This window comes from Lagenorhynchus albirostris, chromosome 8, assembly GCF_949774975.1.
Source record: "Lagenorhynchus albirostris chromosome 8, mLagAlb1.1, whole genome shotgun sequence".
NCBI classification, from domain to species: domain Eukaryota; kingdom Metazoa; phylum Chordata; class Mammalia; order Artiodactyla; family Delphinidae; genus Lagenorhynchus; species Lagenorhynchus albirostris.
This window is the reverse complement of record NC_083102.1, coordinates 24,030,203-24,043,408: the sequence shown is the minus strand read 5'-3', so window position 1 is coordinate 24,043,408 and position 13,206 is coordinate 24,030,203. Positions and strand designations below refer to the sequence as shown.

The window sequence follows — 13,206 nt, the reverse complement described above, 5'->3', positions numbered from 1 at the left end:
CTTTACTGTGTCCACAAAGGCCCCCAAAGCAACATCTGCTCAGCCCAACAGAAGTCACTCTACTACCCAGAGGACAAGCTGTGTAAAGACAGGTAATTATAAATCAAGTCTCATTACTGTCTCTGGCTTGGCACCATCAGCACAGTAACCAGGCTTTGAATGGTCCACGTCCCAGGTTTCGTCATCAGCCCACCTGGCATCCCTTTCACCACCAACCCTCAGCTTACCTAATTTCTCTTTACTATAGTCCTCAGGTCCACTTCTTGTTCGCTCTTACGCTCTCAAATCTCCACTACGTGAAATCAATTATTTTAACCTTCCCTAGACGGCTCCACATTTCTCTCTCTCTCTCTCTTTCTCTCTCTGTCTCTGTCTCTCTTTTGTGGAAGAAAGTGCAGCAGCAGTGATGTTTCATGGAAGCTTCTGTTTACTCTCTGATTCTCTTTTCTTCTCCCACTATTCAACATTTAGATGGTTCACCAAAGCCCTCACTTTCTCCACCCACTATGCCGGTTTCTCTTGTCTCTTGGTACTTTGAGTTCTTTCTCTTAGTTTTCTTTCTGTTTCTCATAATATATAATAGTAATTATCCCAGTCAAGCTGTATTTGGAGAGACGCTGGCTAGAGCTGCTTGACCTCAGCCACGGGGGATCAGCTACTTGGGAGCCTGCCTGGGAGAGCCAGGTGGCCCTGCAGGGTCTGCACGTGGGCTCCCCCTGCAGCCTGCCCAGTGCTCTGCATTTCGTAGGGACACTGAGTTTGATAGTAATTGTTCATAACCCAGGCTTCCTTCATCGCCTCTCCCCTGAGAGTCCGAGCACTGTGAATGGCAGGGGAGTCAGCATCAGGTCAGAAGGGGAAAAAGAGATGCAGACTTGGGAAAGACTTGGCACATGCCAGCGCTCTGAAACACCAGTTCTCCTTTAAATCCCGTATCGTCCAATAGCCGCTCTCCACACCATGAGTCTGACTTCCTCCAGGGATGGAATTGAAAACACATGCTCTGGAACCCAACAGAATAAAATCCTTTGGGTGTTATTAGCCTTGTTAAGGAAGCTGGGTTTGAGAATAGAATTCTCTTTTTTCAGGAGAAAAGAAGGAATTTATTTTAAACCAACCAGTAAAAATATCAGTCAAACTATCTAACGTAATTGCCCAAAGATACCAATCTTAGTAACTCAGAAAAAAATGATTCTGTTGGATCAGTAATAAAGAATGCTGATTTTACCTCTGGTATTTTCTTTTCTTTTTACATTGTGGGAAAATATACACCACATAAAACTTACCATTCTAGCCATTTTTAAGCGTAAAATTCAGTGGCATCAAGTACATTCACAGTGTTGTATATCCATCCTTACTATCCATTTCCAGAATTTTTCATCATCGCAAATTCTGTACCCATTAAACAATAACTCCCCTTTCCGCACTCCCCCTAACACTTGGACCTTTATGCTACTTTCTGTCTCTATTAATTTGCCTAGTCTAGGTACCACATGAGTGGAATCATGTAATATTTGTTCTTTCGTGTCTGGCTTATTTCACTTAGAACGATGTCTTTGAAAAGGAAGTTCTTATGCATGCTTCCCTTCTCTTTATCACCCTGATCTCAAAAAATTAAAGCTCTTTTTGAAACTATTGGTGGAGCCTTGAGTAAGAACGGAGCTGTCAGTCTATGAGCCCTGGGCAGTAATGGAGATGTCAGTCTATGAAGATGAAGGGTAGAAGCAAAGCAAGTCTGTAAAGAGCAGACTCCCCTGGAGTTCCAAGTTCACATATCTTGAGTACTGGGAGAGCCCCAGTTGAGAGTGAAGACAAGGCAAGAGAATTTCATCAGCCAGTCCACAGAGACACCAAGCAATTGAAATAGGAAAACGACAGCTTGTCTCTCTCTTCCAGATGCTGGGGTTTCTCTGTACTGGAGGGTGAATCCCCTGAGCTCTGGTCTGCTTGAAAAGGCGACAAGAAGGTAGGGTCAAAATAGAGTAGTTAAAATGCCCAAGTGGGACTTCCCTGGTGGCGCAGTGGTTAAGAATCCGCCTGCCAATGCAGGGGACATGGGTTTGATCCCTGGTCCAGGAAGATCCCACATGCTGCGGAGCAACTAAGCCCGTGCGCCACAACTACTGACCCTGCGCTCTAGAGCCCAGGAGCCACAACTACTGAGCCCGCGTGCCACAACTACTGAATCCCGTGCGCCTAGAACCCGTGCTCCGCAGCAAGAGAAGCCACCGCAGTGAGAAGCCTGTGCACCGCAACAAGCAGTAGCCCCCACTTGCCGCAACTAGAGAAAGCCTGCATGCAACAACCAAGACCCATCGCAGCCAAAAATAAATAAATTAATTAATTTAATTTAATTAAAAAAAATAAAACATAAAATGCCCAAGTGAGTCCTGCCTCCTAGCTTCTACATTCTTCCTCTCCTAACTCACTCCCATCTTTTAAAAATTTATGGAGTAGGAGATGAAAGGGGAAAGTTTGAAGTAGAAGGAAGTAGTATGTGGGAAGGAAATGAGAAAGAAGACATAGGAAATCGAGCCTCTTGACTGCGTGGCCTCTTCTGTCCTGCTCCATCAAGAGAGAGTGGGAGGACACCCCTGGCACGTGTGTGGAGGGGAGCACATTGCTTGGAAAAAATGAGATTTAGGCCAAATGGCCACTTATTTGCTGTGGGACCTCATCTTTCTAATGAATAAACTAACCCTAGTCTACCTGCTTCTTTTAGTCATAGGGAGATGTATTAATTCACTACAGCTGCTGTAACAAAATACTACAAACCGGGTGGGCTTAAACAATAGACATTTATTGTCTCACAGCTCTGGAGACAGAAGTCTGACATCAAAATGTCAGCAGGGCCATGCTCCCTCTGGAGGCTCTAGGGAAGGATCTGTTCCAGGTCTTTCTCCTAGCTTCTGGTAGTTCATTGGCTTATGGCTCCAATGTTCACATGACGTTCTTCCTGTGTGTGTGTGTGTGTGTGTGTGTGTGTGTGTGTGTGTGTGTGTGTGTGTGTGTGTGTGTGTGTTCAAAAAAGGCATTCTTTTCATGAGGACACTAGTCATTGAATTAGGGGCCCACCTTACTCTAGTATGACCTCTGATTTTAATTGATTACATCTACAATGACCCCATCTCCAAATATAGTCACATTATAAGGTACTGGGGGTGAGAACTTCATCATATGAATTTTTCAGGGACACAATTCAACCCATAACAGGAATGATCCCATTGTTTTAATTAGCACCTTTCCTATGGTAACCTCTCAGCACTGAGATTTGGAGAGAGATAATCATGCCCCTCCAAGACATATCCCAAGAAGGGAGCATCTTCTGCTCTATCCTGTCCTGTCTGGTCCCAAAACTGAGTTCTTACCCTTGGTAGGGACTGCAGAGCAAATGCCCAGCAAGACAATAATCCTCCTGGCTCTCACCAAGGTGCCATTTCTCCTCATACTCTCACCACAAGTTCTTGTTTTTGGACCACTCCATGGGACCACCATCACTGTGTGCTGATTGTCATGTTCTTGTCAATGTTTTTAGATTTCCTTTTAGGTTTATCCTGTCTCTCCCTGGAAATTCTAGGCCCTAAGGTAAGGAGACGATCAGGAGGTCCATTGATAAACAAGCCCTGAAGTTATCTGGCTGCTTCCTGCAAACAACTTGACCATCCTATGACATCCAGAATATGTGAGCTGGGTGGAGAAGGAGGTGAGGGCCAACTACTGGGCCTAGCCTGCCAATAAGGCCTCCACTGGGCAGCCAGAGGGCAGTGTTTGGCTACCTAGAACCTGGGAGGGAGGAATCCTTATGAGGGGGCAAAGGCCCTGGAAATGGGGGTGGGGCTGGGACCAGCAGGGACTATTAAAGCAAATCCCCTCTTTAATGATCATTTTCAGGACTTCCAAACCTTCTCAGATATATTCAGCTCTGTCTTAACCCTAGGAGCTTAGAGGAGACTCCCTCTAATAGCTACTTTGTAGGAACAGAAATTTTCTTGGGAGACAAAGGACAGTCAAGTTGGATAAAAGAGAAAAAAATTACCCAAGGTGCTAGATAACAGTTTCTGTAGGAGGAACACAGAAAATTGTCACAGTGGCTTGAAACAATGACTCATCTAGCCCAGCATTTTGTTTCTAGGACTGAAAAAACAAGAATCATTTGATGGGGAAAGCAAAAGCTGGGTGGGCAGAAGACCTTGTGAGATAAGGAAAAAATGGGTAGATAAGGTGAATGTTATTAAATGTTACTGAAAGGATGTCTTTGACAACGACCTCAGCCTTTGTATGAGGTGGGATGGGCTCTAAAGAGGCTTCCAAAACCATGCCTCATGGATAGATGGACAGAAGGACCAAGAGCTTGAACTTAGGAGTCACACAGACCTGGGTTGGAATCCTGTCCTCCTGAGGCTCCGTTTTATTTCCTTTACAGTGGAAACAACGTTTCTCCCATGGGGGATTATTATAGCAATTTCATGAGATCATATGATAGTATATACAAAATATCTAGTACCATGCCTGGCCCGTTGTAGAGACTGAGCAAAAGGTAGTGTTTATAATTTACTTAAGCACCAATAGAAGGCAAAATGGGGCTTCTTAGTTACCAAAATGATGAACACATGGCTATGCAGGCATACTGAAGCGATGTGCAATAAAACCAGGCTGAGGAAAAAAATAATAATATTAATAAATAAATAAATACAGACTAAGCAAAAACTCAAATGAGAAAGAGACTTCGGCTGCTTTTCTGGGCTGTTGGTTTATGATCACATGGGGCGCACGCCTATTCATTCTTTCTCACCCAGATGAATTCTGGCCTGGGGGCTAGAAAGGTATAACTGTCAATCGTGCTGTCACCTAAGAGAAGCAATGTGCTGTCTTTCCAGGGTGCACTCTGTGTATGTTGGCCAATAGACAGGGCTGGTGGGACCCAGTCCTGCAGAGCAGCTGCATCACTATCACCTGAATAAGTGATTAGAGCTGAACTTCTTGGCTCTCCCCTAGCGTTATACAACCAGTACCCACTGTGGGGTACGTACGAACCCTCAGAAATGCCCTCCCTAAGGAGGCTAGGGGTGCCAGGGCCTCTGTGAGGCTGCCTTGTTGGGGAAAACTTCATGAGTACCACCTACTTCCTAACCAGTTTATAACCCTTTTCTGTAAGCATTTACTATGCTCCCACCATGTTCTGACTCCTTTTTGCTCCTTTGCATTTCCTGGCCCTAAAGTGTTTTTATACTGATATGAGACGGAGGTTGAAAGTCTTAAGGAAAATAATGCATGGGGTGGAATTTTTGTATTAAGGGTGGGTTGGGTTTTTTTGTTTTGTTTTGTTTTTTCATTGCTTAGTGATTTATTCTCTCTCTCTCTCTCTCTCTCTCTCTCTCTCTCTTTTTTGGCCGTGCCCCATGGCTTGTGGGATCTTAGTTCCCCAACCAGGGATTGAACCCAGGCCACTGCAGTGAAAGTGTCGAGTCCTTATCACTGGACTGCCAGGGAATTCCTGATTTATCCTCTTAAGTTTCCATCAGCAGGTGGAATGGAAGACCCCTCCCACCCTGGCACCTTGGGTAACCAAGGCATTATCCTCCTTCACTGCCTGCTCTGCCTGGAGGGCCCGCACATCAGTGCCTTCTTTCCCGAGGTACTCCAGAGTTGATGGGGTACCTTCAAGGCCTCACTCATCCCTCAGCCAATCGCAAGAGTCTGCACACCCGTCTCCACAATTTCCTTCACATCGGCAGGCTGCACACCAGGAGAATACTCAGTTCTGTCTCTCTCCGATTTCCAGCCCAGCTTCCCCCTGGCTGCACTTTGCAGCCCTTACAGATTTTAGTAGAGTCTTGTATTTTCATTTGCCCCCATGAGAGGGAAGCAATTTCAGGGGAAGATATAAGGAACTTAGCTGAACTCCAACGCCCTCTGTCCACGGAGCTGCGATCCCAAATGGCTCTGTGCTTTATCTCTCACCTTGGTGTGTTCAGGGCCTCTTGGCTAGGCCAAGGGTGTTTAATTATAATGGGTTTATTTTTAGTTTTGGGGAAGAGATAAATTCATTTAGGAATGTGGATAAGTCAGAAGCAAGAAGGAAGGTGGGTGGGACAAAGAATAAACAAGGAGAAGGGAAATGAATGCTTAGTGGAATCTGTATAGCAGTAAACATTAGGGTAACTGGACAGACCTTCCCATTTGTCTGTCATGGCTAGGAAGAACTTGGTCTCACATCTTAGAGAAGAGAAGGTTGGAAATCTAACTGCCTTGCAATTCCATGGGTAGTAACTCCCAGGAAGAGAAGCCATCCTAATCCTTCCAGGGGAATTCAAACACCAAGCTCGAAAGGTCTAAAGTCACAGTTAAAATGCGCTGACATCCTCATGTTTGCCCCTAAATCTGGGAATCCAGAGTTCAGGAGAGACGTTCCTCTTAATGACCTGGTCCTGGCCACAGGGGCCGGATAGGAGTGGGGACACTTATGCTTGTTTGGCAGCACAGTGAGAAAGGGGGAGAGCCATGGCTTCAAGCACTTGGTTTGGAGGCGAGGTGTGTGATGGGGAGCACAGAGCGAGTGGGGTACTCCTCTGTAGAGCTTGGTCCCAAATGAGTTGGTGGGATTAGACTGCTTGAAGAATAAAGTGTTTTACTCTTCTAGGGCCTCAGGATTTTGACTTTATCATTTGGTTTGCAGTGAAGACTTTCTAAGTTCTGGGAGCAGGAGAATGTTCCAGGGTTAGATCCTCTCATTTTGGATCAGGATAACATTGAAATGAGTACAATCCCAAAAGATGACTTGAGGGCAGACAAACGAAATGATGTCACAGTACCTCCAGGAATTGTTGCTATTAATGTGAAAGGCAAAATAATAAAGCTCCTAGAAGATAATAGAGGAGAATACCTTTATGACCAAATACCAGTTATACATATTTAAAAACGCTTAGCCTCATTAGAAATCAGGGAAATGCAAATTAAGGCCATAATGAGAATACTACTGCCCCTCTACCAAAATGTTTGGAATTAAAAAAGACCGATAAGGACCTCCCTGGTGGCGCAGTGGTTAAGAATCCGCCTGACAATGCAGGGGACACGGGTTCGAGCCCTGGTTCGGGAAGATCCCACATGCTGCAGAGCAACTAAGCCAGTGTGCCACAACTACTGAGCCTGTGCTCTAGAGCCCACAAGCCACAACTACTGAGCGCACGCACCACAACTACTGAAGCCCGCGTGCCTAGAGCCTGTGCTCCGCAACAAGAGAAGCCACCACCGTGAGAAACCCGCACACAGCAATGAAGAGGAGCCTCCGCTCCCCCACTTGCTGCAACTAGAGAAAGCTCCCACGCAGCAACTTAGATCCAACGCAGCCAAATAAATGAATGATAAATTTAAAAAAAAAGACTGATAATATCAAATGCTGGTGAGGATATGGAATAATTAGAACTCTCGTGTACTGCTGGAGACAGTCTGAATTGGCACACCCACTTTGAAAAAAGTTTGGCATTATCTACCAAAGTTAAAGATATTCATAACCTATGACCCCTATATATTCCCCAAAGAAACGCATGTTCGTGGTTTTATGCACTAAGTTTGAAACGCATAATATATATATATTTTATAGCAATAGTGCCAGGAACAGGATTGTATCCAGTTTTTAGCTACTATAAATAAACATTCGTGAACATGCGTTTCTTATTTTGTTATGCTTGTGGATTCTGTGGGTCAGAAGTTTAGAAAGGGCCTGGAGGGGATTGCTTGCCTCAGCTCTGCAATGTCTGTGACTTCTGTGGCTGTGGCTCAGTGGTGAGGGGCTGAAATCATCTAAAGCCTTCTTCCTCATACAGCTGTACCACCAGAGAATCCCCAAAATAGCATGGAAGACGCAAATATATGCATGCTTCTGGATTTTTTTTTTTTAGCTGCGCCACATGGCTTGCAGGATCTCAGTTTCCCGACCAGGGATTGAACCCCGGCTACGGTAGTGAAAGCCCAGAACCCTAACCACTAGGCCACCAGGGAACAGAATATGTGTATATATTTTGGCTGGGGGCTTGTGGGATCTCAGTTCCCCGACCAGGGATTGAACCCAGGCCACGGCAGTGAGAGCCCAGATTCCTAACCACTAGGCAACCACTGGCTGTTGATGCCAGCTGTTGGCCAGGAACTCAGCTGGAGCAGTTGACCAGCACACCTGAATGCAGCCTTTCCATGGTGTAGCTTGGGCTTCCACCCAGCTTGGTGGCAAGTGCAAGCATCCCCAAAGAACAAGGTGGAAGTGCAAGGCATACTTTATGAAGTGACTTAGAAGTCACCTCTGCTGCACTCTGTTGGTTAAGGCAGAGCAAAGGCCTTCAAGGGGAGGGGACATAGACGCCACCTTTTAATGCGAGGAATGTTGAGGTCACTTTATAAAAACAGCATGTGTGTTGAGAGATATTTCTGTGGCCATCTTTGGAAAACACAATCTGCCACAAGCCAACTATCCATCAACAGGAGAATGGATAAACCTAGCGTGGTATAGTCATTATTATGGAATACTATACAACAATGAAGATGACAAACAACAGCTATATGTAATAATGTGGATGAATTTCACGAACATAATGCTGAGCAAAAGAAACCACATGAAGGAATACATATTGTTTAATTTCAGTTATAAATTTTAAAAAACACAAGCAAAATTATAGTGTTTTAAGATACAGGCTTAGGAAGAGCAGCAATTAAAAGGGCAGTTTCTGGGAATGCTGGCCATTCATCTTCTTGACTTAGGTGGTAATTACATTAGTGTTCACTTTGTGATAAATCATTAAGGTGTACATTTTTGTTTGGAGCACTTTCTTGTTTCTTATATTTCACAAGACAAAGGGTAAGAAATTAATCTTCTGGCACTGAAAACTAAGTTTATTTGAAAAAGAATTCACTCTGAACTTTAGAAATGATACCCAGCAAACCAACAGAACATTAAACTCTGTCTCCATCTCTAAAAATTCTGTTGGGTTCTTTTTAAGTTATACATATCTTCTTACCTTGTTAAAATCAACATGCAAAACTATTTCGTGTCATGGTTTTTACATTGCACTATAAAGATAGTTTACATCCATGTCATTTTTTAAAGCTACCTAGTATTTCATTGTTTACATATCACAAGTTTTCTTAGCTTTTTTCATATCTTTGGGGCTATGAGTAACTTCAAATTCTCTGGATCATCATTATCACTCACCTTATTAAGAACTCCCTAGATCCTAGGCACTGTAAATAGAACTTTTCATTCATCATCTCACAGCAACCTAATGAGACAGGCACGACTTTTATTCCCATTTTTACTGCTGAGGAAACTGAGAATTAGGTTATGTAACTTGTAAGTTTCACAAAGTATAGGTTCCACAAACAATTCATACCTTGGCAAACACATTATAGAGCGCTTCCTCTCAACCCCTTTGACTTAATACTTGCTTTGGGCTCCTCCCACTCTGCCCCAGGACATTTTTTCCCTTGAGATTTCCGAAAGTGGAATTGCCAGGTCAAAAGGCGCAAACAATTTTAGAATATTCCAGATTGTTCTCTATACACCCTGAACCAAAGTACACTGATATCAGGAGGGTTTAATAAAGGGTCAGGATCATGTCAAGTTTATGGATTCCAATTTTAGAGTCTCTCTGTATGACTATGGTATGGGCTAGGGAATACCTAAATATTATTCTCTATACTTGACCTATTTAGAATATCTTAGAGGGTCTTGTTTTCCCTTTCTTAACTGTTTTGGTTGACTATCTGTACCTGGGAGGAAATAATTAGGTATTTCCCCTTAGCGGTTTTTTTTTTTTTTTTTTTTTTTTTTGTCTGCCCTGCGTGGCTTGAAGGATCTTAGTTCCCCGACCAGGGATTGAACCCGGGCCCTCGGCAGTGACAGCGCCGAGCCCTAACCACTGGACCACAGAAAATTCCCAAGAAATATGTATTGTGACCCCCTTTTTTAGAGCAGATTTTTTTCTTTATAACGATTCCTCTTTTCTACCACAGAACCTTTCACTGGGTTACTATCCAATAGTATTCCTTTAAGTTTTCTGTGACCTTTTAATAAGAAAAAGCCACATTTCTTCATCTCATAAAACTCTACTGCAAACATTGCCATCATATTACTCATTGCTCTTTAGATAAAGAGTCATGTAATGACAACCTTCTAGAATTCAATGTCAAGGGAAAAGTTTGTTTTTTCCCATAAAATAATATACTTCCTTTGATCACACAGTGATAATTATATAACCTAATGTGTCTTTTTTATTTTTGCCTTGGTTGCAAGTACCTCTAATCTAAATTTAAAGTTCAGCCATCATAATGATCCCATCCTGAGTTTCTGATATTAAAATGTAAGCTTCCCCCAAAATAAATTAGTTAATTTAAAAAATAAAATGTAAGCTTCCAGGAGGCAGAGGTGTTGTCCATCTTTTTCCTGTTGCAGGCACAGAACTCCAGGCAGAGGGAAATAGCTCAAAAGCTTTATACATATTGGGAAGGAGACTCTTTTTTTTGTTTTTTGGCCATGCCACCCTGTTTGTGGGATCTCAGTTCCCCAACCAGGGATTGAACCTGGGCCACGGCAGTGAAAGTACTGAATCCTAACCACTAGAGCATGAGGGAACTCCAGAGACTTTATGTATATATGGAATCTAAAAAAAAAAAAAAGTGGTTCTAATGAATCTAGGGGCAGGACAGGAATAAAGACACAGACGTAGAGAATGGACTTGAGGACACGGGGAGGGGGAAGAGTAAGCTGGGACGAAGTGAGAGAGTGGCATGGACATATACACACTACCAAATGTAAAATAGGTAGCTAGTGGGAAGCAGCTGCATAGCACAGGGAGATCAGCTCTGTGCTCTGTGACCACTTAGAGGGGTGGGATAGGGAGGGTGAGAGGGAGACGCAAGAGGGAGGAGATATGGGGATATATGTATATGTATAGCTGATTCACTTTGTTATACAGCAGAAACTAACACATCATTGTAAAGCAATTATACTCCAATAAAGATGTTAAAAAAGTAAAAATAAAAACCAACATAGGGCTTCACTGGTGGCACAGTGGTTAAGAATCTGCCTGCCAATGCAAGGGACATGGGTTTGAGCCCCGGCCAGGGAAGATCCCACACACTGCAGAGCAACTAAGCCCATGCGCCACAACTACTGAGCCTGAGCTCTAGAGCCCATGAGCCACAACTACTGAGCCCACGTGCCACAACTGCGTGCCTAGAGCCCATGCTCCACAACAAGAGAAGCCACGACAATGAGAAGCCTGTGCACCACAACGAAGAGTAGCCCTTGCTCACCGCAACTAGAGAAAGCCCGCGTGAAGCAACGAAGACCCAACGCAGCCAAAAATAAATAAATAAATTAAAAAAAAACCAACATAGAAGATTCTGGTATCAGATATGACAGCAAGATTTAAGTTTGATCACCTAGACTGGCGATTAAATACATCAGTCACTAGCCTCAGATGGCTACTTAAACTTAATTTAAATTAATTTAAATTAAATAACATTAAAAATTCAGTTCCTCAGTTGCACTAGCCACATTTCAAGTGCTCATTGACCACATGTGGCTATTGCCTACTGTGTTGGACAGAGCATATATAGAATGTTTTCATTGCTGCAGAAAGTTGTTTTGGACAGGGCTGATCTAGACAACTTGGGTTTATGATGCTTTTCTTTTATTATTTTTAAAAATATTATTTATTTATTTATTTACTTTGGCTGTGCCGGGTCTTAGTTGCGGCGCGTGGGATCTTCATTGTGGCATGCATGCCAGATCTAGTTCCCCGACCAGGGATCGAACCCAGGCCCCCTGCATTGGGAGGACAGAGTCTTACCAACTGGACTACCAGGGAAGTCCCATATGAGACTTTTCTTTTAGATAAGCATAGTACAGTAAAACGTTGTATTAACTCAGACTGTCATAGCAAGATACCAGACAGGATGACTCGAGAAACAGAAACCTATTTTCTCACAGTTCTAGAGGCTAGAAGTCCAAGATCAAGGTGCCAGGGTTGATTTCTGGTGAGACCTCACAACCACCGTCTCGCTGTGTCTTCACATGGCATTTCCTCTGTACACCTGCAGGCGGGGAGGGCATGGGGAGGGAGAGACGGAGAGAGAGCTGGTTCCTCTTCCTATTCTTATAAGGGCACCAATCCTATTGGATTAGGAAACCACTCTTTTAAACTTAATTACCTCCATAAAGGCCCTATCTCCAAATACAGTCACATTGGGGGTTTGGGCTTCAACTTATGAACTTCGCGGAACACAGTTCAGTCTGTAACAAAGTTTAGAAAGAAGGAGAAGGAAGAAGAGGAGGTGAAGGAGGAGGAAGAAGAAGTCAGAGCCGGAAGGCGAGGGCCTCCTGTGCTATGCTAAGCAGTTGAAACTCTGTCTGAAGCAGAAGGGGAGCCACTATAATGGTAAGGAGGGAGACTGTGTGATTGAAATGTGCATCTCAGAAAGAACAGCAAATTGACAGCAAGGAGGGTGGGTTGAAGTTGGAGAGGGGCTTAGAAGAATGGAAGTGGGGGGCTTCCCTGGTGGCGCAGTGGTTGAGAGTCCGTCTGCCCATGTAGGGGACACGGGTTCGTGCCCCGGTCTGGGAAGATCCCACATGCAGCGGAGCGGCTGGGCCTGTGAGCCATGGCCGCTGAGCCTGTGAGTCCGGAGCCTGTGCTCCGCAATGGGAGAGGCCACAGCAGTGAGAGGCCCGCGTACCGCACAAAAAACAAAACAAAACAAAAAGAATAGAAGTAGGTAGTTAGTCTAGTGCTGAATTTCCTCCCATTTACTCAACGGAAGCTCACTGGAGAGTTGAAAACTCTTTCATTGAAGCCTCTGGATTCTACAGGTGCAGATCGAGGTTGAGGGGGGCATGTCTGGCCACCCTAGAAGCAGGGTAGTTAAATGGTTGAGGGCAGATTATGGTCAGAAATTTCTGCGTTCACATCTTGACTGCATCCCTTATTACCAATTGACTTACAGTTGGTTGCTCACCTTTTCAAAACATTAATGTCCTCCATTGTGGAAAGAGACTGATTATTTCATAGCATTGTTCTAAGGATTAAATTATGTAATGTAGGGAAAAGCATTCTGCATAGAGTCTGTTTAGTATTTAGTGCTTAATATACTTTGGCCATTATTACTACTGGGGATATATTTCCTAGATTTACTCTCAAAGGAGTACAGAAAATAGGG

General features: G+C 43.9%; 1 pseudogene; it reads right to left on the bottom strand.

The window, feature by feature from the left end:
- Positions 1–5,518: 5,518 nt before the first annotated feature.
- On the bottom strand, positions 5,519–13,031 carry LOC132524979 (mth938 domain-containing protein-like; annotated as a pseudogene).
- Positions 13,032–13,206: the final 175 nt, after the last annotated feature.